Source organism: Zingiber officinale, chromosome 5A (genome assembly GCF_018446385.1).
Source record: "Zingiber officinale cultivar Zhangliang chromosome 5A, Zo_v1.1, whole genome shotgun sequence".
Taxonomy (NCBI): Eukaryota; Viridiplantae; Streptophyta; class Magnoliopsida; order Zingiberales; family Zingiberaceae; genus Zingiber; species Zingiber officinale.
This window is the reverse complement of record NC_055994.1, coordinates 49,606,871-49,633,986: the sequence shown is the minus strand read 5'-3', so window position 1 is coordinate 49,633,986 and position 27,116 is coordinate 49,606,871. Positions and strand designations below refer to the sequence as shown.

At 40.1% G+C, this 27,116-nt stretch overlaps 1 non-coding gene across 1 annotated transcript; it reads right to left on the bottom strand.

Moving 5' to 3' along the window:
- Nucleotides 1–20,738: 20,738 nt before the first annotated feature.
- Nucleotides 20,739–20,844, bottom strand: LOC121983561. Its single transcript, XR_006112600.1, has one exon. It is a non-coding gene; the product is annotated as a small nucleolar RNA R71 (small nucleolar RNA).
- Between the last annotated feature and the right edge of the window lie 6,272 nt (nt 20,845–27,116).

Below are 27,116 nucleotides of genomic sequence, written 5' to 3'. Positions count from 1 at the left end.
TTGGGTCTTTTGGCCCATGACCATAATAAAATAATACATAATTCTAAATTATATAATTTCTATAAATTTCTGTAATTTTTCTTACAATTTTTACAATTTTTATGAGTAAAAATTCCCTGCGGTCCCGTTTAGCGATTTTCAGGCGCAATCGCGGAACGAAGCCCCTTGCGGGGTCAGGGGCAGCACCCCTACCCGTGATATTGTTGGGTTTTTCGGGCCGCGAAAACCGCTTTTCGCGTCGCGGAAACCCCGAATCGCCCAAGCCACGGATCTCGTGCAAGGTAAAACCGAACGAAAATACGAGTACGAGTTTGAAAAACTTTAATCTACAGTAGATCTACTTAAGGATAAACCATTTATACCTTTGATGCGATGCCCTTCGCGTTCCCGCTCGTCCAAATGATGCCGGATCTCAAGACCGTCAAGCGCCGGTCCTCTAGAAGTATCCACACGGACACACTAGATGGAAATGACCAAAAAACCAAGGTGTGCTAGCACCTATGTGGTTCGGCCAAGGGAGGAGAGGGAGAAGGAGGAAGATGCACACAAGTGAATGAAAAATGAATTTCTTCACCCAAAACAAAGTGGCCGGCCACATTTCAAAATTCACATTAATTGCATTAATTGCAATTAATATGAAACCATAAAATCACATTAATTGCATTAATTGCAATTAATATGAAACCATTAAGAGAGTGGCTTTGTCACTTCCATGAGGTGTCACCCATGATGATGTGGAAGATCATTATTGGTCCACCTAATGCCAACTCACCAATGAGGTGGCAAAAGGTCAAGTCAAAATTGACCTTTGGTCTTCCTTCTCAAGTCAAGTCAAACTTGACTCAATCTCTACCATGGTGGATCTAATCCAACCATTTGATTCGAGCCAACTTAATATAATGAATCTAATTCATTAAATTAAATTGATTCAATGAGTCAAAATCTAAATTAGACTCATTTAACACATGAATCAACTTGAGTCGAACTCAAGTTAGCCCAATTAGGATTACTCTTAATCCAATTTGATTCATCAAATGAATCTAATCCTCTTGGTTCATCATATGAACCTAATCTCCACCTAATTGTCCTAAGTGTGTGACCCTATAGGTTCTTGTAACGTTGGCAATGCCCTAAACCCATTTAGGAGCATAAGTAATGAGCGGTATCTAGCAACACATCATTACTACCCAAGTTACAAGAATGTCGAGATCCGACATCACCTTGTGACTACCAATTGTGACTACTCACAAAATAATGACAAGTGTCCTTCTATCCTAGACATCTAGATTGATCAATATAAGGCATAGACCGTGTCATCCTCTAATCAATCTAAATCTTGAACTCCAAGTAGACTCACTCGATCAAATGAGCTCAACATCTAATGTTGACTCATTTGGGCATGGCCATGCACTTAGTGGTCTCACTCTATCAAGAATACCGATGTCGCTCCCGTCATATGGGAGGGATAGATTCCATCTACATCACTCACATCCCTCTACATAATTCATTATATACCCAGTAATCGCCTTTATAGTCCACCCAGTTACGGGTGACGTTTGACGAAACTAAAGTACATAACTCCTTATGTAGGGATCCATGGTGACTTCAGGTCTAAGGACTAATAGTCATACTAATAGCCACATGAGAAAGTATATGACACTCATATAACGATCCATGATACTTTCTCATGGCGGGTCATTCGATACATTCTCTAATGCATACCCATGTGTCAGCTTGATATCTCTATATCCATGACTTGTGAGATCAAGTCATCGAGCTGACCTACATGCTAGTCTTATTGTATTAACATTGTCCCTGAATGCTAATACTAGACTAGGAATGATTTAGAGTAGTGTTCCCTATATCATCTCACTATCGATTCAACTAATCGATTGATATAGGTATGAACCTTCTACTCAAGGACGCTATTATACTTAGTCTATTTGGCACTAATATAAATAAGTATAATAACCAAACAAATGCCTTTATTAATATACAAGAATATGATATACATGAGTCCATACAATCATCAAATGATTGGCTCTAGGGCTCTAACTAACAATCTCCCACTAGCACTAGTGCCAATCAGTATAGGCTCTAAGGCTTAAAGACCTAGTGTGACCATCATGCTTCCTCTGTGCCAAAGCCTTGGTCAAGGGATCTGCGATGTTAGCCTCTGTAGGTACTCTGCAAATCTTCACATCTCCTCTATCGATAATCTCTCGAATGAGATGGAAGCGCCGTAGTATGTGCTTGGTCTGCTGGTGTGAGCGAGGTTCCTTCGCCTGTGCTATAGCTCCATTGTTGTCACAATAGAGCTCAACTGGGTCAGCGATGCTAGGAACCACCCCAAGTTCAGTGATGAACTTGCGGATCCAAACTGCCTCCTTTGCTGCCTCTGTTGTAGAATCAGCTACTGTATCCTGCTTCGAACTCTTCCAGCTGACAGCACCACCATTAATGCAAAATACGAACCCTGACTGCGATCGGTAATCATCCTGATCGGTCTGAAAGCTGGCATCACTGTAACCCTTTACAGTTAGCTCATCATTACCTCCATATATCAAGAAATATTCTTTAGTCCTTCGTAAGTACTTAAGAATATTCTTGACCGCCATCCATTGACTTTCACCTGGTATCTGCTCGTCATGCTCAAAGCATACGAGACATCAGGTCGAGTACACAGCATGGCGTACATGATCGATCCTATGGCTGAGGCATAAGGGATCTGATCCATGCGGTCTCTCTCCTCTCTAGAAGAGGGACCTTGAGTCTTCGAAAGACTCACGCCATGTGACATCGGCAGAAATCCCTTCTTAGAGTTCTGCATGGCAAACCGAAGGAGTACCTTGTCAATATATGTACTCTGACTTAGGCCAAGCAATCTCTTAGATCTATCTCTATAGATCTGTATCCCTAGAATGCGGGATGCCTCACCTAAGTCCTTCATTGAGAAGCAACTCCCTAGGCAGGTCTTGACAGATTGAAGCATAGGGATGTCCTTCCCAATGAGTAGTATGTCATCCACAAATAATATGAGGAAGACAACTATGTCCCCTACAACCTTCTTGTAGACACAAGGCTCATCTTCGTTCTTGATGAAACCAAACTGTTTGATCGCATCATCGAATCGAAGATTCCAGCTCCGAGAAGCTTGCTTTAGTCCATAAATGGACCTATGCAGCTTGCATACTCTACTAGTATGCTGTGGATCTACAAAACCCTCAAGTTGTGTCATGTACACATCCTCGAGTAGGTTTCCATTCAAAAACGCGGTTTTGACATCCATCTGCCATATCTCATAGTCATGGTAGGCTGCAATAGCAAGCATGATCCGAATGTACTTAAACATCGCCACTGGAGAAAAGGTTTCATCATAGTCAATACCATGAATCTGCTTGAAACCTTTAGCTACCAAGCGACCCTTATAGATAAGTCCATCCATGTCAGTCTTTCTCTTAAAGACCCACTTGCACCCAATGGGTTTTACCCCTTCAGGTGGATCAACCAAAGTCCATACTTGGTTGGTGTACATGGATTCTATCTCGGATCTCATGGCTTCTAGCCATTTCTCAGAATCTGGTCTCATCACAACTTCTTGATAGGTGGTAGGCTCATCCTCTATGAGCACAATGTCATCATGGTCAGACAAGAGAAATGAGTATCTCTCAGGCTGACGACGTACCCTATCAGACCTGCGAAGAGGTATGTCTACTTGAACTGGTTGTTGTTCCTCAACTCCTTGTGGAACAACATCATCCACAACACTTTGTGGTTCCAGTTCAATTTCCATCGAGGCATCAGTGCTATTGTTCGCATCTTGAACTTCTTCAAGATCGAACGTGCTCCCACTAGTCTTTCTAGAAACAAAGTCCCTTTCTAGAAAGACCCCAGTCTTTGCCACAACTACCTTGTCTGGGAATGTAGAAATAATATCCCTTAGTTTCCTTGGGATATCCGATGAAATAGCACTTGTCGGATTTGGGTCCTAACTTGTCTGAGACTTGACGTCGAACGTAAGCCTCACAACCCCAAATCCTCATGAAAGACACCTGGGCATCTCTCCCAGTCCATATCCTATATGGTGTCTTCATCACGGCCTTTGATGGAACTCGGTTGAGTATGAAAGCTGCCGTGTCTAGAGCATATCCCCATAGATATGTCGGAAGATCTGTGTGACTCATCATAGATCGCACCATATCTAATAAGGTACGATTCCTCCTTTCGGATACACCATTCCACTGTGGTGTTCCAGGAGGAGTGAGTTGAGATAAAATCCCACACTCAGCTAAGTAGTCACGAAACTCATGGCTTAAGTATTCAACACCTCGATCTGATCGAAGTACCTTAATACTCTTGCCAAGCTGGTTCTGTACTTCATTCTTGAATTCTTTGAACTTTTCAAAGGATTCAGACTTATGTGTCATCAAGTACACATAACCGTATCTACTAAAATCATCAGTAAATGTGATGAAGTATCTATAACCGCCTCTAGCAGCAACATTGAAAGGGCCACATACATCACTATGTATGAGTCCTAACAAATCAGTTGCTCTCTCGCTATGCCCACTAAAGGGGGTCTTGGTCATCTTGCCTCGTAGGCATGACTCGCATGTATCATATGATTCTAAATCAAATGAGTCCAGCAAACCATCCTTATGGAGCTGGGATAAGCGCTTGTCATTTATATGACCTAAGCGATAGTGCCAGAGGTATGTTTGGTTCATGTCATTTGACTTGAACCTCTTGGTACTAATGTTATAGATAGAGCTCTCAAGGTCTAGAATATAGAGTCCGTTTATTAGTGGTGCACTACAATAGAACATATCTTTCAAATAAACAGAACAACATTTGTCTTTTATTATAAAAGAGTACCCTTTCTTGTCTAAACAAGAAACTGAAACTATGTTCTTAGTAAGAGCAGGCACATAATAACAATAATCTAAATCTAGTACAAGCCCAGAGGGCAGAGATAGCTGATAAGTTCCTACAGCAACAGCAGCAACCCGTGCTCCATTGCCTACTCGTAGGTCCACCTCGCCCTTTGCCAATGCTCTGCTATTTCTCAGCGCCTGCACATCAGTACAAATGTGAGAAGCACATCCAGTATCTAATACCCATGATGTAGAAATAGATAGATTGACTTCTATAACATATATACCTGAAGTGGAAGTCTCACTTCGCTTCTTCTTCAGATCCTCCAAGTATACCTTGCAGTTCCTCTTCCAGTGCCCGGTCTGACCGCAATGGAAGCAGGTAGCATCCTTGGCGACCCCTCCTTTAGGCTTCAGTGCCTTGCCTTTGCCCTTGGCTTGGGACTTTCCTTTGCCCTTATGCTTCTGGACCATCAGAATGGGCTTAACCTTCTTAAGGTTAATCTCAGCAGTTCGTAACATACTAAGTAGCTCGGGCAGTGGCTTGTCAATCTCATTCATGTTATAGTTGAGAACGAATTGACTATAGCTATCCGGCAAGGACTGCAAGATCAAGTCAGTGGCCAGCTCTTGGCCAAGTGGGAACCCCAGTCTTTGTAGGTTCTCTATGTACCCAATCATCTTGAGTACATAAGGACCTACAGGAGCCCCGTCTGACATCTTGCACTGAAACAGTCTCAAATCTCTCATGCCTCGCCTGTCCCTGATATAGTTGGCGAAGATGCTCAACCATATCAAAAGCGCCCATCAACTCATGTTGCTTCTGAAGCTCTGAGTTCATGGTCGCGAGCATTAGACAAGACACATCTAATGCGTCGTCTTGATGCTTCTTGTAAGCATCTTTGTCGGCTCGCGGGGCATTGGCAGGAGGAGCCTCCGGAATGGGCTGCTCCAGAACGTACGGCTTACGTTCCTGGGTGAGAACTATTCTCAAATTCCTGTACCAGTCCAAGAAATTCGCTCCGTTGAGCTTGTCCTTCTCAAGGACAGATCGCAGGGAGAAGGAATTCGTGTTTGACGTCATGGTTATCTACAACAGAAAATTTGCAGAAATAAATATCATATTCTTTAAAAATCATTTAATTAGGCCTTTTAATTAAATGATGCTCCCACTGAATTCTATAATTCTTGTGGGACAAGATCCACATCATACTAACCCTTGAGTTAGCTTTGGCTAATACGCCCAAGGCTTAGTATGATCGGTAGGTAACGATTACCAATTACATCTCTATGCAACTCTTGTTTATAGAATCAATATCCGCATTTATATTAAAACTCGAGTTAGCTTTGGCTAATACGCCCGAGAGTTAATATAGATGTGATATTGACCTATCTTTCCAACTATTGGAAGAATGCCTATAGTTGACTCGATCCAACCGAGTAACTATGAATACTCAATCTAATTGAGTTTGTATTCACCCATGCGTTGATAGGCGGGACCAAGATTGTCCCTCCGTACCCTACCAAGATAATATGTATTGCTCTGCTTTGGCAGATTCAACAATACATGTGATAGAGGTAGTGATAGGTATCACAGCACGGTTAGGCATTTTAGAGTTGGTTCGATCTAGATCTAATCTAATCGAGAAGGATGCATCTTGTGCACGACTTAGATCTAATCTAATCGCAAGGGTGCATCATGTGCACGACTTAGATCTAATCTAATCGTTAAGGCACTAATTAATTAATTAATTATTAAACATGCATCAAATACATAATAATTAATTAATTAATCTATTTGTGATTTAGTCATGGCCCTACTACGATCTTCTCAAGCCAATAAGAAGATCGATTGGTCAACCTAGGGTCAACAGCTTCTTCAAGCGCCTCCCTTTGACCACCTTGTGTTGCTCGTGCCCGCCTCGGAACTCCGTCTCGTGTGGACCCTCCACCGCTCCAATTTGTACATTACAATTTGAAACTCGAGTTACATTCGAGTCTAAATCTAATTTACAACAAGAAAATATGAGAAGGCACGACACGCAGGTCGCGAATATAATACAACACTCGCAAACACATAACGGCACGCAGGCCGTATTATGAATTACAACACAACCAATCATATTGGGATTTGGGCCATGACTATCACAAATTAATATATATAATTCAAAATTATATATTTTCATAATTTTCTATAATTTTAAAATTAATTTTTACAATTTTACGAATAAAATTTCCCGGCGGTCCCGTTTAGCGGTTTCGGGCGCAATCGCGGAACGGATCCCCTTGCGGGGCCCAGGGGCATCGCCCCTACCCGCGATCTAACCATCGCGAGGGTTCCTTTGCGATCCAACAGCGCCTAAACCTGCTGTCCCAAAACGATTTGGGTCGAGACATTGCCGTTTCGGAAAAATCTTCCCGGCAGGTTCGTTTTTAGCGATTTCGAGTGCAATCGCGGAGCAAATCCCCTTGCGGGGTTAGGGGCAGTACCCCTACCCACGATCTAACCATCGTGAGTTGCTCCTTTGCGATCTAATGGCACCCAAGCTCGCTGTCCCAAAAGGATTTGGGGCAAAATGAAGCCGGTTTTGAAAGATCTTTCCGGTAGCCGAAGCCTACAAGTGCCGAGACACTTGTGCTTCGCTTCTACGGAAAAATTACCCATAAAATCATAAAAAACTAATTTTTACAGAAAATCACAGAAGGTTTTATTTTTCATAAAAATAAAAATAAACTCATACAAGCCTTGCACGTGGCTTTGATACCACTGTTGGGTTTTTCGGGCCGCGAAAACCGCTTTTCGCGTCGCGGAAACCCCGAATCGCCCAAGCCACGGATCTCGTGCAAGGTAAAACCGAACGAAAATACGAGTACGAGTTTGAAAAACTTTAATCTACAGTAGATCTACATAAGGATAAACCATTTATACCTTTGATGCGATGCCCTTCGCGTTCCCGCTCGTCCAAATGATGCCGGATCTCAAGACCGTCAAGCGCCGGTCCTCTAGAAGTATCCACACGGACACACTAGATGGAAATGACCAAAAACCAAGGTGTGCTAGCACCTATGTGGTTCGGCCAAGGGAGGAGAGGGAGAGGGAGAGCTTGAGAGGGAGAAGGAGGAAGATGCACACAAGTGAATGAAAAATGAATTTCTTCACCCAAAACAAAGTGGCCGGCCACATTTCAAAATTCACATTAATTGCATTAATTACAATTAATATGAAACCATAAAATCACATTAATTGCATTAATTGCAATTAATATGAAACCATTAAGAGAGTGGCTTTGTCACTTCCATGAGGTGGCACCCATGATGATGTGGAACATCATTATTGGTCCACCTAATGCCAACTCACCAATGAGGTGGCAAAAGGTCAAGTCAAAATTGACCTTTGGTCTTCCTTCTCAAGTCAAGTCAAACTTGACTCAATCTCTACCATGGTGGATCTAATCCAACCATTTGATTCGAGCCAACTTAATATAATGAATCTAATTCATTAAATTAAATTGATTCAATGAGTCAAAATCTAAATTAGACTCATTTAACACATGAATCAACTTGAGTCGAACTCAAGTTAGCCCAATTAGGATTACTCTTAATCCAATTTGATTCATCAAATGAATCTAATCCTATTGGTTCATCATATGAACCTAATCTCTACCTAATTGTCCTAAGTGTGTGACCCTATAGGTTCTTGTAACGTTGGCAATGCCCTAGACCCATTTAGGAGCATAAGTAATGAGCGGTATCTAGCAACACATCATTACTACCCAAGTTACAAGAATGTCGAGATCCGACATCACCTTGTTACTACCAATTGTGACTACTCACAAAATAATGACAAGTGTCCTTCTATCCTAGACATCTAGATTGATCAATATGAGGCATAGACCGTGTCATCCTCTAATCAATCTAAATCTTGAACTCCAAGTAGACTCACTCGATCAAATGAGCTCAACATCTAATGTTGACTCATTTGAGCATGGGCATGAACTTAGTGGTCTCACTCTATCAAGAATACCGATGTCGCTCCCGTCATATGGGAGGGATAGATTCCATCTACATCACTCACATCCCTCTACATAATTCGTTATATACCCAGTAATTGCCTTTATAGTCCACCCAGTTACGGGTGACGTTTGACGAAACTAAAGTACATAACTCCTTATGTAGGGATCCATGGTGACTTCAGGTCTAAGGACTAATAGTCATACTAATAGACACATGAGAAAGTATATGACACTCATATAACGATCCATGATACTTTCTCATGGCGGGTCATTCAGTATACATTCTCTAATGCATACCCATGTGTCAGCTTGATATCTCTATATCCATGACTTGTGAGATCAAGTCATCGAGCTGACCTACATGCTAGTCTTATTATATTAACATTGTCCCTGAATGCTAATACTCGACTAGGAATGATTTAGAGTAGTGTTCCCTATATCATCTCACTATCGATTCAACTAATCGATTGATATAGGTATGAACCTTCTACTCAAGGACGCTATTATACTTAGTCTATTTGGCACTAATATAAATAAGTATAATAACCAAACAAATGCCTTTATTAATATACAATAATACGATATACATGAGTCCATACAATCATCAAATGATTGGCTCTAGGGCTCTAACTAACAAATATAACCATCACGAGTGTTCCTAAGCGATCCTACAGCGCCTTAACCCGCTGTCCCAAAACGATTTGGGGCGAAACCTTGCCGTTTCGGAAATATTTTCTCGGTAGTCGAAGCCTACAAGTGTCCAAACACTTGTGCTTCGCTTCTACGAGATAATTACCAATAAAATATATAAAAATCATAAAAACATAGAAACTTACAGATCTGTAGAATTTCATAAAATTCAAAATAAAACTCGTACGCGCTTCGCATGTGGCTCTGATACCACTGTTGGATTTTTCGGACCGTAAAAACAGCTTTTTGCGTTGCGGAAACCCCGAAATTCCCATGCCACGGATCCGTGCGAAGAATAAAATTTTGTAAAACTTTCACGTACGAGTTTTCTAAGCCTAGATCTACTTTAGATCTACAAGATAAGAATTTACCCTTGATGCGAAGCCCTTCGCTTAATCCCGCTCGTCCACGGTTCGCCGGATCTCGAGAGTATCAAAGTAGATACTCCTCTATGTGTATCCACACAAGCAAGAGATGGAGAAGAAATCTTGAGTGTGCTAGCACTCCAAGAAGTCTCAGCCAAAGAGGAGGAGAGGGAGAGAAGAGAATAGAGCAATGAGGAGGAAGAAGAGAGTTACTCCACAAAATGAAAACTCCCACTCAAGAATAAATGTGGCCGACCACTTCATGGAGGAGTTTTAACTCCATGGGATACCAAGAGTCACAACTCTTGGTAACTCCCATGAGGTGGCATCCCACTTAAGCAACCATGATGATGTGGAGCATTATCATTAGTCCACTTAATGCCAACTCACCAATGAGGTGGCAAATGATCAAGTCAAACTTTCATCTTCCTCTCAAGTCAAGTCAAACTTGACCACTTCTCTCCCTTGGTTGATCTAATCTAACCATTGGTTCAAGTCAATTTTAATTTAATGAATCTCTATTCATTGAATTAAATTAATTAAATGAGTCTAAGTTCAAATTAGACTCACTTAACACATGAACCAAATTGAGTCCAACTCAATTAGCTCAATTTGGATTACTCTTAATCCAATTTGGTTCATCACATGAACCTAATCCTTTAGGTTCATCAAATGAACCTAATCTCCATCTAATTTCCCTTTGTGTGTGACCCTATAGGTTCTTATAATGTTGGCAATGCTCCTAAACCCATTTAGAAAGATAAGTAATGAGCGGTATCTAGCAACACATCATTACTACCCAAGTTATAAGAATGTTGAGATCCAACATCACCTTGTGACTACTAATTGTGACCCCTCACAATATATGACAAGTGACCTTCTATCCTTGACATCTAGAATGATCAATGTGAGGCATAGACCGTGTCATCCTCTAATCAATCTAAATCTTGAATCCCAAGTAGACTCACTCAATAAAATGAGCTCAATATCTCATATTGACTCATTTGGGCATGTCCATGCACTTAGTGGTCTCACTCTATCAAGAATATCGATGTCACTCCCGTCATATAGGAGGGATAGATCCCATCTACATCATTCACATCCCTCCGCATAATTTGTTACATACCCAGTAATCGCCTTTATAGTCCACCCAGTTACGGGTGACGTTTGACGATGCCAAAGTATGTAACTCCTTATGTAGGGAACCATGGTGACTTCAGGTCCAAGGACTAATAGTCATACTAATTGAGAAAGTATATGCTACTCATATAATGATCCATGATACTTTCTCATGGCGGGTCATTCAGTATACATTCTCCAATGCATACCCATGTGTCAACTTGATATCTCCATATTCATGACTTGTGAGATCAAGTCATCGAGTTGACCTACATGCTAGTCTCATCGCATTAACATTGTCCCTGAATGCTAATACTTGACTAGGAATGATTAAGAGTAGTGTTCCCTATATCATCTCACTATCGATTCAACTAACCGATTGATATAGGTAAGAACCTTCTACTCATGGATGCTATTATACTTAGTTATTTGGAACCAATTCAAGTAAGCATAATAACCATAAACAAATGTCTTTATATATATATAAGAATATGATACAACGAGTCTATACAACAATCATCAAATAATTGACTCTAGGGCTTTAACTAACACAGTGTTCTTCAAAGTAGCTCCTATGAAAGGAGTGATGTGGTTTGGAAAGAAAGGAAAGTTGAGTCGACGTTATGTGGGGCGATACCTGATCACTAGAAGGGTTGGCAAGGTAGCTTATGAGCTGAAGCTACCTCAGGAAATGTCAACCATTCATTATGTATTCCATGTCTCAATGCTGAAGAAGCATGTTCCGAATGTAAACCAAGTGATTGAGCCAAAGATGGTACAAGTTTGAGAAGATCTCAGTTATGAAAATCGACCTATTCAGATAATAGATCCAGAAGTTAAGAAGCTGAGGAACAAAGAGATACCTTTAGTAAAAGTTCTGTGGCAAAGTCAATAGTATGAAGAGGTAACGTGGGAACGCGAGGACGATATGAGATAGAAGTATCTGAAATTGTTCTAATTTCGAGGATGAACTTTTCATGAGGTATGCGGGATTGTAACGCCCGTAAATTGCCTCTTTAAAAAAAATACATATATGACCCGGCTAGGATTCGAACCCTAGAACTTTTATTTGAAATTGGTTAAGTTGCCATTAGGGTGGTGGTAAAGCATCACATTGGGAATAAGGAACTATTCATTATATGTAGGATATGCCTGATGAGATGCTTCAACCTCCACTTAGTATGATGAGATGCTTCAATTTCCACTTAGTATGATGAGATGCTTCAACTTCCACTTAGTATGATGAGATGCTTCAACTTCCACCTAGTATAAAAAGGAAATGGAACAGACAAAACACAACTTCTCATTTTCCTTTCTCCTTCTCCATCCGAAACTCCTTCTCCCCTTTTCTCATGTTTGGCCAAGAACCCTAGGGTTCCACCTTTTGAAGCTTTTAAGGAGGAGGTTCTAAGAGGGGGTTCTCACGAGGATTAGTACGCATGTGAAGAGCAACTCGAAGATTAAGGCATACAAGAGGGGCTTTGTTCTTTCCTAAACCCTAGTGGTATAATAGTAAGATATAGCGAAAGAATGTAAGTACTACTCACCTGCAGTATAAATTGCTACGATTATACATGGGTAAACGTTCTTGTAGTAGTTTTAGTATGATTTTATGTATGTTTAAAGAAGATACATGATATGGAATGTAAGATGCTCCCCATCTAAGTTTTTGGATTAAGAGCATGTCTAGAGTATCTTGAATTTCTTCCCATATAGTTTTGGGGCTAAGAAGCATATTCAAGTGCCCTAAAGTGCTTCCCTATAAGTGTGGGATTAAGAGCACACAAGGTGCTTGTTTAAATAACAATATTGAAAAAGGAAATATTTTACTTTAAATCGGCATGTACTGGACACAAGGTCCATGGGTGGGCTCCTAGATCGCCCTAGGTCCTATATCGCCTAGTAGTACCTTAGTAGGTTCGGAATTAGCTACCTTGAATCTTATTAAGGATGCGTGCAAAGTGGTACAATGTCGGGCCCAAAGCAAGTTGTTTATTATTTTCAATAGTTATCTATTATAAATTTTCAAAAATTCATTGTTTGTTAAGTGAAAGCATTGCTAAGCTTCAGAACTTTGGTTATAAAGTGTAGCATTCATGAACCCAAAAGTATGGCAAGATTATATATGTTTCCAGTACAAGCATGGTTTTAAGTTTATGTTTTGCTTGACAAATTTATTTAAATAGCATGCCATGTACATATTTTTGAATTATGTGTTTTAGCATGAATTACTATCAAGTGCAAGCATGTGTTTTCCTACAATCATTTGAAAAGCATGTTTCCTTTTTAATGCACTGTTTTGTGAGTAGATGGTACTTACTAAGCATTCCTGCTTATAGATTTGCATTTCCTTATACTGCAGATAAAGGTAAAGGAAAGCTCGAGTATGAGGAGACAGCAGGAGTAGTGTTGGGTGTGTGTGTGGTGGAACAGTGGAAGAAGACCTTGGAACTTACTAATACTTACAATGTGCTAAATCTTTATGCTATCGTGTTGTCTTACCTCCACTCTACATGAATTACTTCCACGATTTGTTTAAGATGAACTTACTAGTTTGATAGTAATTAGAATGTCTAAAGAGTTAGCGATCTAATAGTCCTAATCTTTGCATCCATAAGATTAAAAGCTTGAGTTACTATTGTATGTTAAAATTGGCTAAATGTTGCTTACGTTAAGTAGCATTATGTGTTGAATACTTGCATACAGATAATTGCTTGCAATGCTTGTTTGACTCCATTAAAACCATGTTTAAAGTTGTTAAAGAATAGATGCATCACTAAAATTCTAAGTACTCAATCACAACATCTACATGCCTATGTCATTTAATAGAATTTTTTTTTGAAATTTGTAATGAAAGAGTAACATTTGCCATAAGGTAAGAAGTGAAGGCACTAGAATTCCGTTCTGTTTCAATTTTTCTGTACAAATATTTTACAAGTACAGAACTTTTCCTAGCAACTCGTATGTTCGATCAGACATGTGTTTGATCAATCAAGCAAGTTCTTGATGGATCAAAGCACACCTTTATAGAAGTACAAGAACGCTAGCCTCTAGTGTTGGTATTCAAAATCGATACAAAGAAAACTAAACAAATTACACAACGAAATCAAAGAACTAGTTGTACCTTTTCTTTGTAGGTTAAGACCTCTTGATCTTCTGCTGTATTTCTCTCCTAATCTTGGATGTCGTGTGGGCGATGATATACCAAGACAAAAAAACACCCTTCTTCTCTTCTTTGTTTCCAAACCGCCGACCACCAAAAGGATGCTTTAGGATGGGTGCCTTCTCCTCTTCTTCCTCTCCTCCAAGCCGCCAGCCCTAAGGTGGATTTGGAAGACATTTGTGCTGCCGGCCCTAAGGTGGAGTTGGAATAGATTTGTGTCGCCTACCCTAAGGTGAAGAAGGAGAACCTTGTGTCGCCGACCCTAAGCAAGAGAAAAGGAGAACCTTGTGCCGTCGGCCCTAAGGTAAAGAGAGTTGTGGAAAACTTATGTTTAGGGGGTGCCACCTCCCCTTTTTTATAACCCTTGCCGTCGGTTATAAAGAAAAAAAAATAACAGAATTCTGTTTAGAAAAAATCTACCTTTTATAATCGAATTCTGTTGGGGTGGATACGAGGCTTTATATAGAGGCTACAACAAGGACCTAGAGGACGAATTGGTTTAGGCATCCTGATGGGCTTGGGCTTCCTGTGTTGGGCTCGAACACTTAACTCAAGTCCATCAATAATAACCCATACCACTAAAGGGTTATTATTGAACTACCGTACCAATCCCATATTTACAATATGAGCTCTTTCTTATCATGAGTGCATTAATCTCCCTGTGTTTAAGATATCGTATGCCCGTTAATTAAATGAGTTACTGACAACTCAACTAATTAACATCTAATTCCAAGAGTAGTACCACTCAACTTTATTATGATGCCGGACTAAGTCCACCTGCAGGGTTTACATGATAATCCTTATGAGCTCCTCAAGGGGACATCATCAACCTAAATAATTAGGACACAGATTCCTTCTATAATCAACAACACACCATATAAATAGTACTATTTCCCAACTCATCGGGCTATTGATTTAACGAATAAATCTCACCCATTGATAAGTTAAAGAAATAAATACTAAGTATATGTGCTTGTTATTATATAGGGATTAAGAGGGCGCACATCCATAATAACAGAGGTTCTGTTCCTTTATGTAGTCAGTACAAATCAAACAACCTCAAACAGTCCTGCTCAATACACACATAGTGTACTAATGTAATTTTATAATCAAGACAGATTAATACCAAATTACACTACAACCGTTCCAATGGATTGTCCCAATCCATTTTGGTTGTGAGCTACTATTTATAATTTATAAGGAACCGATATTATGATCTTCTGTGTGACATTACACACAATGTTATCTACAATATAAATTAAATGGGTAACTGCATTGACATATATATAAATATAAAATGCAAACATTTGACCAAAGTGATTCTCATTTCAAAATATTTCAAAAAAGATGTTCATACAAAAACTAGGCTTATAGTATACATCCTAACAATCTCCCACTTATACTAAAAAACTATGCTGCCATAAATGCTGCCATACATCTGATTCCCATCCCCTCAACATGCCTATCAAAAGAACTCGCCGGAAGGGCCTTAGTGAAAGGATCTTCCAGGTTATATGCTGATGTAATCTTGGCGACAACAACCTCTCCTCATTTTACGATGTCTCGTATCAGGTGGTACTTGCGCTCAATGTGTTTACTTGCCTTATGGGCTCCTGGTTCCTTCGAGTTTGCTACTGCACCACTATTGTCACAATAAATTGTGATAACTTTGGATAAACCAGGAATCACATCTAAGTCCATCAAGAAGTTTCTGAGCCATACAACTTCTTTGGCTATCTCAGAGGCTACCACATACTTAGCTTCCATGGTGGAGTCTGAAACACATTTCTACTTAACACTCCTCCATGCTATGGCTCCACCTCCCAAAGTAAACACATACCCTGAGGTTGATTTACTATTGTCCCTATCTGATTAGAAGTCCGAATCTGTGTAACTCACAGGGAGCAAATCATCTGCCTGGTAAACCAGCATATAATCTCTAGTCCTTTTCTAGTACTTTAATATATGTTTTACGGTAGTCCAATGTCCCGGTCCAGAGTTACTTTGATATATGCTAACCATGCCCACGGTAAAACAAATATCTGGTCTCGTACATAACATCGCATATATTAGGCTTCCTACAGCCGAAGCATAAGGAACTGCCTTCATCTCCTCTATCTCCTTTGGTGTCTTAGGACACATCTCTTTAGATAAAGGTACTCCATATCGAAAAGGTAATAAACCTTTCTTGGAGGTTTGCATGCTAAAACGAGCTAGGATAATATCGATGTATGAAGCTTGGGATAAGCACAATATCCTTTTCATGCGATCCCTTATTACTTTGATCCCAAGAATATGCCCACATTCTCCTAAGTACTTCATATCAAACTGCTTGGATATCCATACCCTTACGTCTGACAACACTTTGATATTGTTGCCAATGAGCAAAATGTCATCTACGTATAGTACGAGAAATACCACCACGTTTCGTCACTTTTCTTGTATACACAAGACTCATCCAGACACTGAATGAATCCATGAGACTGGAACTTCATCAAACCGGATGTTCCAAGATCTTGAAGCTTGCTTCAGTCTATAAATGGACCAATTGAGCTTGCATACAAGATGCTCTTTACCCTTCGCAATGAATCCCTCTGGTTGCTTCATATAGATGTTTTCTTCAAGACTTCCGTTAAGGAAAGCTGTCTTGACATCCATTTGTCAAACCTCATAATCCATATGAGCAGCAATAGATAAAAGAATCTGGATAGACTTAAGCATGGCTACCGGCGAAAAAGTTTCGTCATAATCGATTCCCTCTTTCTGAGTATACCCCTTCGCAACAAGCCTTGCTTTAAAGGTTTCCACCTTCCTGTCTGTTCCTCTTTTCCTTTTGTAGACTCATTTACATACAATGTCTTTTACACCATTTGGTGGTTCTACAAGCTTCCAGACCTGATTAGAATGTATAGATTCTATTTTAGAGTTCATTGTACTTTGCCAAGATGTTGTATCTTTATCTTGGAGTGCTTCATCATATGTCCAGGGATCAGCTTCATGTTCACCAGGGATCAAGTCCGAAGACTCTACGAAAAACATGAATCTATCAGGTTATCTAATAACCCTACCACTACGACGAGACACTACCTGTAATTGTGCATCATTTGTGACAGTGTTGCAGTTACTTGTGGTATCTCATCTTGTACCATTGGTACTAAAGTAGAATTGTCCTCTCTTATTTCCTCAAGAATAATTTTACTTATGGGCTTGTGGTTCATTACATAGTCCTCTTCTAAAAATCGGGCATTGGTACTAACAATGACCTTCTGATCTTTAGGATTATAAAACAAACCACCTTTCATCCCACTAGGATATCCCACGAACAAGTGAACTTATGTAAGTGATTCCAACTTATCAGCGTCTCCCTTCAGCACATGAGTTGGACTACCCCAAATCCGAATGTGTTTCACACTAGGCCCTACCTCCATTCCACAATTCTGTGGGAGTAGTGTTTGTTGCTACTCGAAATACCATCCTAGTTCCTCTATAATAAAATTTGTACAAGCATAGAACTATCCTAGCTACCCATGTGTTCTACTAAAGTTAAATTTGGATTGCAAATGATGCATAACATTATTAATCCAAATTTTCCCTTTAGAAGTTAAACTTGAATTGGGAACGAAACTTAACATTCTTACTTCAAGTTCAACCGATGTGATCTTCCTAAGTTAAACCATATTACAGAAGTTGATCAAATATCTATTTCAAGGATCGACTTCCAGGTCAAACGTGATGAGGCATTAGGCCTTCTTGGGTGTGGGATCATCCACCACTGCCTAGACAAAAGTCTTTCAAAGAAATCAGATATTTTAACTTCTCACAGTAAACAAGGTTTAACAATAGAGACCTTAATAGAAACACATTATCGAAACATGAAATTGAAACGAAAATTGATAACAAAAATGATAATTAAAACCGATAATCTCTTGTGTTTGGTTTTTCAAGATCTATACAAAAGATGATCTAGTTATGATGCGAAAACTAATAACTAGTTATACCTCTTGTAACTTATTGACCTCTTGATCTTCTATTGTATTCCTCTTCTTATCTCGAACGTCGTGTGGGCAACGATCTACCAAGATGAGAATCCACCCAAGCCTTCTTCTTCCTTTCATGTTTCGGCCACCAACTTTCTGATGTGCGTAGATTATATACTCTTTTATGCATGTTTTTACGCACATTTACATACTTTGAGCATGCTTGATCTATGCATTTGTATACTTCCAGCTTTCCTTTTAGCATATTTACTCTTTTGGTTTGGAGATCTGCTTTTTGTGCATTTACTGTACGCAGGAGTCGATTTGGTGAAGAATTTACATCTTTGGGCAAGCCTTGGAGGAAACAAAGGGAGAAAGCACTAGGCCGTGTACCTCACACGGCCATGCACTGGGATGGAGCTCGGGCCGTGTGGAGTTTGGCACCAACAGAAGAGGAAGATGACATGGCCGTGTGAACCTCGCACGGCCGTGTCAAGATTTGAAGCCAACCAGAGCAGAAGCCTTACATGGCCGTGTGGATCTACACGGCCGTGTGAGACTTCCAGAGACCAAGCAGGCTGTGGCCGTGTGCACCAAACGGCCGTGTAGCATTTCCAGAGAGCAGAGGGGTTCTGGCCGTGTGGAGTCACACGACCGTGCAGCTTTGGCAGAGAGGGAACTGGACATGGCCGTGTGAATCTCACACGGCCGTGTCACGGGGCCGTGTGGCGCCCGATTCCCTCCTCTATTTAAACCCTTCTTCATGAATTGAAAAGGGGTCTCTCCCCTTTTGGGAGAAAGCAAGATTTGGTGGTTTCCTCCCATTCTTGGGAGGATTTCTGGGCAATTCTAAGGAAGATCTCGACGATTTCGTTCCGGAGCGTGGATTGGATCCGAAGACGAAGCTTCTTTGTAGATAAGTTTTCTCTTTTCCCCTCTTCTTATTTTCTTGGATTGGGGATTCAAGGAATGCTTGTAATCTCTATTCTTTCGGGTTTTCTTCCTCGATTCATGGAGTAGATCTTGTATTCTAGGATTAAGGGAGTATTTTTATGATGAATTGATGTAATCTCTTATGGATTTGCCATTTTCTTGTTTCAATGACATTATCTTGCTTGTATCAATTAGATCTTGAATGATTGATGGTGGTTTGTGCTTAATTCTCATTCTTGATTGATTGTTTGGATTTCTTATGGACTTGGTAAGGATAAACTCTCACTCGATCATCCGAGGGATCCACGTGACAGGTGCAAGCCCGTGTAAGGACGTTTGAGAGATAATCTTGAAGAGGAAATAGGAATATTCAAGAGAGTAGGATGGATTCTATGATTAGCTTCTTGTATCTTTATAGATTAATAAGTTGTGGGCTTCTATGTTGATATCCGAGGAAGGCATAGTAATAGGTGCGCTTCTGTGTAAGGACAACGTAGGTTCATGTCTAATTAATCCTATTTAGATACATTTCTCAGTCCTTAGCCGGTTGTCTATTGCAAGAGGGAACCGGCAACTTTCTACATGTTTGGCAATTGAGGAATAAGAATTGGTGAACCATTTACATTCAAGAAATCTTACAAAGAAACCGAAACTCCTAGAATCTCCCTTTATCATAACCCAAAACACTAAACTCTTGTTTGTTGATCTCTAATATTAGATTTGTTTACCTTTACTTTGCTTTTGAAACGATTGGATAGTTGTTTAGCTAATTCGCATTGAGACATTTCTAGTGCTTATTCTAGTCCCTGTGGATACGATAATCTTTTATATTACTTGCGACATTTCCGTACACTTGCGGAGCGTAACAAGTTTTTGGCGCCGTTGCCGGGGACTGCGCTATAACATTAGGAATTATCAATTGAGTTAGACTAAACATAACATTTGTTTTCCTTTCATATTGCATAGTTGTAACTAATCATTAGATTTCTGTTTTTTTTTACTTTTTTGTATAACTTTCACTTCTTGCTAATTCTTTGTGTACAAATTCAATTCTGCATTTTTGATTCTTTTATTTTTCTTTTATGTTGAATTGTCAATTGTTATCTTGTTCTTGTGTATGCGAAGATCTAACTTTGCAGGAGAATTCTTTCCTTTTGACCCTGAGATTGACAGAACTTTCCATAAAAGAAGAATTCTGCAAAGGCAAATTGAAGAACATGAACATTTGAACATGGCAAATAGACCACTCAAGGACTATGCAGCACCCTATGCAAGAGGTTTCCGATCTAGTATTTCAAGACCTTCAGTGGAGGCTAATAACTTTGAGATCAAACCCGCAATCATATCTATGGTGCAGCAGAACCAATTTGGTGGAGGACCTCATGAAGACCCCAATCAACATTTAGAGGTCTTTTATGAAATATGTGGGACCATGAAAATGAATGGAGTTCCTTCAGATGCAGTTAGATTACTGTTATTTGGGTTTTCTCTAAGAGATAGGGAAAAGCAATGGTTGAATTCTTTGGCCCCTAATAGCATCAACACTTGGGAGCAGTGCGAGCAACAGTTTCTTGATAAGTTCTACCCACCAAGCAAAACAGCTCATATGAGGAATTTAATTGCAAGCTTCAAGCAAACTGACTCAGAATATCTTTTTGAAGCATGGGATAGATATAATAGTATGCTCAGACAATGCCCACATCATGGGTTGGAAAGATGGTTAGTGTTGCACACTTTTTATAATGGTATCAATTATCATACCAAAGTGTCCCTTGATTCAGCTGCTGGAGGGGCACTTATGAATAAAAGATTAGATGAAGCCGAAGAAATCATTGAAAGTGTAGCACAAAATCATCATCAATGGGAAAATGAAAGAAGTGGTGGCTACTCCTCTGTAAACCCAACAATTAAAGCATCAGGGAAGTTTGATGTAGATGCAGTCACTCTTTTGTTTGTAAAATTGGATGCTCTTACAAAGAAATTTGAGAATATGGGGACTAGTGCTAATATGGTCAATGCTATTAGTACATCTTGTGAAGTATGTGGGAGTTCAGAGCATTCAAATGACTCATGTCCATTGGGAGCTATCACTGCACAAATCAATCAACTTGAACAATGCGATGCAATCATGAGTTACAATCAAAGGCAGAACAACCCATACTCAAATACTTATAACCCTGGATGGAAGAGTCATCCAAATTTTTCTTCCAGAAAGAATCAAGATCAAGGACCATCTATGGAGGCAAGACCAAATTTTCAAGCTGGGCAACAAAATTCTCAACATCTATCTTCTCAAGGCTTACCAAAGTCAAATGTTGAAAAGATGCTTGAAGAAATTATCTCAAATCAGAATGAAATGAAGCAAGATTTAGCAAAGCTCATTCAGAGAATGGATAATTCTGAAAAGCATCAAAAGATCCAGGATAGTCAAATTGCCCAACTAGCTTCCTCATCATCCAGAGCACCAGGACAGCTACCAGGAAAACCTGATGTGAATCCTATGGAGCATTGCAATAGGATTGAGCTTAGGAGCGGACGGACCTTGGGAGACTCCCAAGTGACTGCTTCAAAAGGGAAACAAAAAGAAGAAGAGCTCTCTCCTCCTATACCAAATCAGATTCAAGCTAATGAGGAGAGTACCATTGAGGTTGAAGAGACTCTTCCACTGAACCATCAGAGCAAAGCTTTCCCTTTTCCTCAGAGACTTACAATGCTCAAGAAGGATGAAGAATTTGGCAAGTTTCTAGAAAAAGTTAAGGAAATTTGTGTAGAGGTACCACTTATTGATGCTATTCTACAAATGCCTAGATTTGCCAAATTTCTGAAGGATCTCATGTCAAATAAGAGAAGAAGAGGAGAGGTCGAGACCATTGCGCTTAGTGAGGAATGTAGTGCTATTTTTGAGAAGAACACTTCTCCAAAACTGAAGGACCCAGGGAGCTTTTATATTCCTTGCAACATAGGAAAAGAATTTTTTGAAAAAGCTTTTTGTGATTTGGGGGCGAGTGTTAGCCTCATTCCCTATTCAATTTGTAATAAATTAGGTCTCAAAAATATTAAACTTACTACTATGACACTTCAACTTGCCGATCATTCCTGCAGGTACCCTTTGGGTATAATAGAGGATGTGCCGGTAGAGGTGGATGGAAACGTTATTCCCACAGATTTTGTTGTGTTGGACATGGAAGAGGACCCTAGGATTCCTATCATATTAGGAAGACCTTTCCTTGCTACGGCTGGAGCTATAATTGATGTCAAAAATCATAAGCTTTCTTTGGTAATTGGTAAGGAAAAGTTGGAATATGATTTATCTAATATCTCTAACCATGTCTCATCTCTTTTAAATGCTTGTAGCAGGACAAGCATTTATAAACTTGAGGAATGGAATTTCCATCCTCATGGAAGGCCACCAAATGAAGGAGACAATGTGGTGGAGGATGTTGGGAGAAGATCTCCCAACAAAAATGAAAAGTATGTCTGTCCTCCAAGGGCGAGGAAAAGAAGCGAATGATAAAGTTTGGTCGAGCTAAAGACCTTAAACAAGCGCTTCTTAGGAGGCAACCCAAGGGTTTTTTTTTAGTGAGTTTTGATCTGCATCTAAATTTCTTTTAGTTTGATGAATTCTTTTGATTTTGTTTTCAGGTTAGATGCAAAATGGAGCTCGGCCGTGTGCTATACACGGCCAGGCAAAAGTTGCAGAGACGGGAAGTACTTAGGCCGTGTCATCCAGACACGGCCGTGTAGCATCTTCCGAGGAGAAAGATGAATAGGCCGTGTCCCCGACACGGCCGTGCGAAGAAACCCGTGAAAGAAGATGTTTAGGCCGTGTCTCAGACACGGCCCGTGACTGGAATCCAGAGAAGAAAGGGAAGGGGCCGTGTCCCAGACACGGCCATGCTAGGAATCCAGAGAAGGAAGAGGGGGAGGCCGTGTGGATTTACACGGCCCGTGTAAAGAATCCCGAGAGGAAAGATGGGGAGGCCGTGTAGATCTACACGGCCCGTGTGGGAGAACTATTAAAGTCTTCTTCTTACCTAGCACGGCCAGATCTTGGCCGTGTTCCGCACACCCCCAACTCTCCAAAACATATCTTTCTCTCCCATTCTCTTAAAAACTCCTCTCTAATCTCTCAAGATCTCTTAGATCCGATTCTCCTCCTCTCTAAGACTTGGACTTTTTGTTCTCTTAACCTAAGATCTTTTGTTCTTTGAAGTTTTGTTCTTTGAGTTCCACAACTCTAGATAATTCTTCCCCTATCTAAACTCATTAAGATGTCCAATATTTTGAAGAGACTTCGCAAAGGAGGTGTTGGATCCAGTGGAGACAAGGAGAAGGAGCCATCAAGGGACAAAGGAAAACAACCAGTGAAGGGCAAAGGCAAAAGAACTTCACGCAACGAAGGTAATGACAATGAATTCAATATCGTGTTCAGAAATGATGATCAAGTAACTAGATTTGCAATTCTTGTCAATAGAAAGATAGTGTGTACTAGATATATGGACCCAACTGTTCTTGATATGCTTGGAATTAGGTAAGATGTAGATTTGATGATTGGGTTTTTGGATTGGAGTGATATTATGTACACACATTTGCCTACATATCCTCGTCTTGTTTTGGAATTTTTAAGTTCATTGGATGTCCATTTTACTAATGAAGATTATTATTTTGGAAAAATCTCTTTTAGATTAATGAATCAAGAATTTCTATGGGCATTTAGTGACTTTAATTCTTGTTTTGGAATAACCACCGGTAGCCCTCGTAGGTTTGACCCAAGGTTTAATTGGAATCATTTTTGGAATGCAATAACTGGGTTAGATCAACCTTATGAGCCTTCAAGAGCTAAGGCCTCCCATATGCAAAACCCCATCTTTAGGTATCTACATAGAGTCATGAGTAAAACTATTTTTGGTAGGGGAGAGAGTGATGGGGTGGTTAAGAAGATAGAGCTTTATGCTTTATGGGCTATGCTTTATAAGGTTGAATTTGACTCTGGTTTTCATTTTGTTCAAACATTATTGAGATCAGCTAGGGCATCATCGAGATCAATTGTTTTTGGTGGTTTGATTACCCGAATAGCTTGTAATTTAAATCTTGATGTTGATGGGTTGGAAATAATTCATGGTAATGACATGATTGACATTGATACGTGTCTTGCTATGAAAATGATCATTCGGGATGAGAATGGTTTCGCGTTTCCTAGGAGGAGTGGTTCTCCTTTACCCCTTCCTTTTCCTGAACGAACTACTATTCGTAACCGGGCTAATTGGGTAATTTCTGAGTTAGATTTTGAGGATAACCCTTCTATACCTGGAGACACTGAGCCACATAATGAACCCTCGTCATCTGGACATACGCAGCCTTCTAGCTTTATGGAGCTTGCTAGGCATTCTTTTACATATGGCACGGGATCTTCTAGGTTTGATTTTTCAGATTTTCGTATGTCTCTAGAATCACTTCATGAGAAGCAAGATTCCCAACGAAAAATGTTGGAGGGGCGCTTCTCTTTATCTGATGATCAGTTTAGGGAGGTACAAAATCATTTTCAGTTTACGAGGAATTTTCAAGGTCAAGTGGCTGAGTTTGTGCAGGATTATGATACTGATCAGGCTAGGATGAGAGATTTTATGCAGAGTATGACGCTTACTAGCCAACAAGTTGATGCTTTATATGAGTATCATAGATCTTTGGGTGAGATTCCAGGTTTTCCTAGTTTTCCTATTGGCCAACCACGTCGTAGACCTCCTTTCCCTCGTCCACCTCCACCTCCTCCACCATATTGATTTCATCGGGACGATGAAAAGTTTAAGTCTGGGGGGGTGTCATGTATTGTTTAGTTTGGTTTTTAGTTTTTAGTTTTTGATTAGTTTTTCATGTTGGTTCTTATTTTCATTGCTTGTTGCTTTATTTTGCTTGTTTTTGAAATAATCATGGTAAAAAAATTTTGAGAACATCAAATCTTCACTTATATGTTTTCTTGGATTCAAGTGAAATGTTAGCACGATTATTGTCTCGATTTATGATGTTCGCATGATGCTACTAGTAAACTATGTGTAGTTCTTTTTTCTATCATGGGTAGCATGAAACAAGCTAAGAATCTTATGGTGATGAGTTTTAGTTTTGGTTCAACCTTAAGGATTTTATTTTCACTACACTTGTGCTTGATGCTTGAATAGTTGATGTCATTGAAATAGTCATGATTCATCTTGTTTGCTTAGTACTTGGTTTCCATGGTGATTTCTCAACTTTCATTTTGGTTACTGGATGAGGCTCAAATCATTAAAGCTCATTTGGAAAAATAAAAATATCCCAACATGTGTGCTAAAAGTACATTTATGAATAAATTTTGCACAATGCAAACACTTATAAAAAAAAAATGAAAAAATGAACAATAAGGGATATAAAAAACAGTTGTCATGAGTGGAATCTAGCAAGTCACCCCTTTGAGACCGAGTTAGGTTACTGGGGAAATGACTGCTTAGCTTCCCTTGAGATTGAGCACACCTTTGAGACCTTGGGTTAGTTGAGAAATATGAACCAAGTGAATGGTAAGTAAGTGCCTATCACTGGTTACTTTTCTTTCACTGGAAACATTAGGAATTCAAATTTGATGACGACTTGACTTTTACACTGCGCACAAGATTCTTATGCTTGAACCATACTTTACTTGTTTCAATGATCAAGCTTGTTAATGAAACTTTTTGATAGAGTTAGGAAAGTGCACTGGGTTTTATGAATGTGTTGTAGAACATATGAATTTAGACTGCAGCATTTTGCTTGAGGACAAGCAAAGGTTTAAGTCTGGGGGTGTGATGTGCGTAGATTATATACTCTTTTATGCATGTTTTTACGCACATTTACATACTTTGAGCATGCTTGATCTATGCATTTGTATACTTCCAGCTTTCCTTTTAGCATATTTACTCTTTTGATTCGGAGATCTGCTTTTTGTGCATTTACTGTACGCGAGTCGATTTGGTGAAGAATTTACATCTTTGGGCAAGCCTTGGAGGAAACAAAGGGAGAAAGCACCAGGCCGTGTACATCACACGGCCATGCACTGGGATGGAGCTCGGGCCGTGTGGAGTTTGGCACCAACAGAAGAGGAAGATGACATGGCCGTGTGAACCTCGCACGGCCGTGTCAAGATTTGAAGCCAACCAGAGCAGAAGCCTTACATGGCCGTGTGGATCTACACGGCCGTGTGAGACTTCCAGAGACCAAGCAGGCTGTGGCCGTGTGCACCACACGACCGTGTAGCATTTCCAGAGAGCAGAGGGGTTCTGGCCGTGTGGAGTCACACGACCGTGCAGCTTTGGCAGAGAGGGAACTGGACATGGCCGTGTGAATCTCACACGGCCATGTCACGGGGCCGTGTGGCGCCCGATTCCCTCCTCTATTTAAACCCTTCTTCATGAATTGAAAAGGGATCTCTCCCCTTTTGGGAGAAAGCAAGATTTGGTGGTTTCCTCCCATTCTTGGGAGGATTTCTGGGCAATTCTAAGGGAGATCTCGACGATTTCGACTCCGGAGCGTGGATTGGATCCGAAGACGAAGCTTCTTTGTAGATAAGTTTTCTCTTTTCCCCTCTTCTTGTTTTCTTGGATTGGGGATTCAAGGAATGCTTGTAATCTCTATTCTTTCGGGTTTTCTTCCTCGATTCATGGAGTAGATCTTGTATTCTAGGATTAAGGGAGTATTTGTATGATGGATTGATGTAATCTCTTATGGATTTGCCATTTTCTTGTTTCAATGACATTATCTTGCTTGTATCAATTAGATCTTGAATGATTGATGGTGCTTTGTGCTTAATTCTCATTCTTGATTGATTGTTTGGATTTCTTATAGACTTGGTAAGGATAAACTCTCACTCGATCATCCGAGGGATCCACGTGACAGGTGCAAGCCCGTGTAAGGACGTTTGAGAGATAATCTTGAAGAGGAAATAGGAATATTCAAGAGAGTAGGATGGATTCTATGATTAG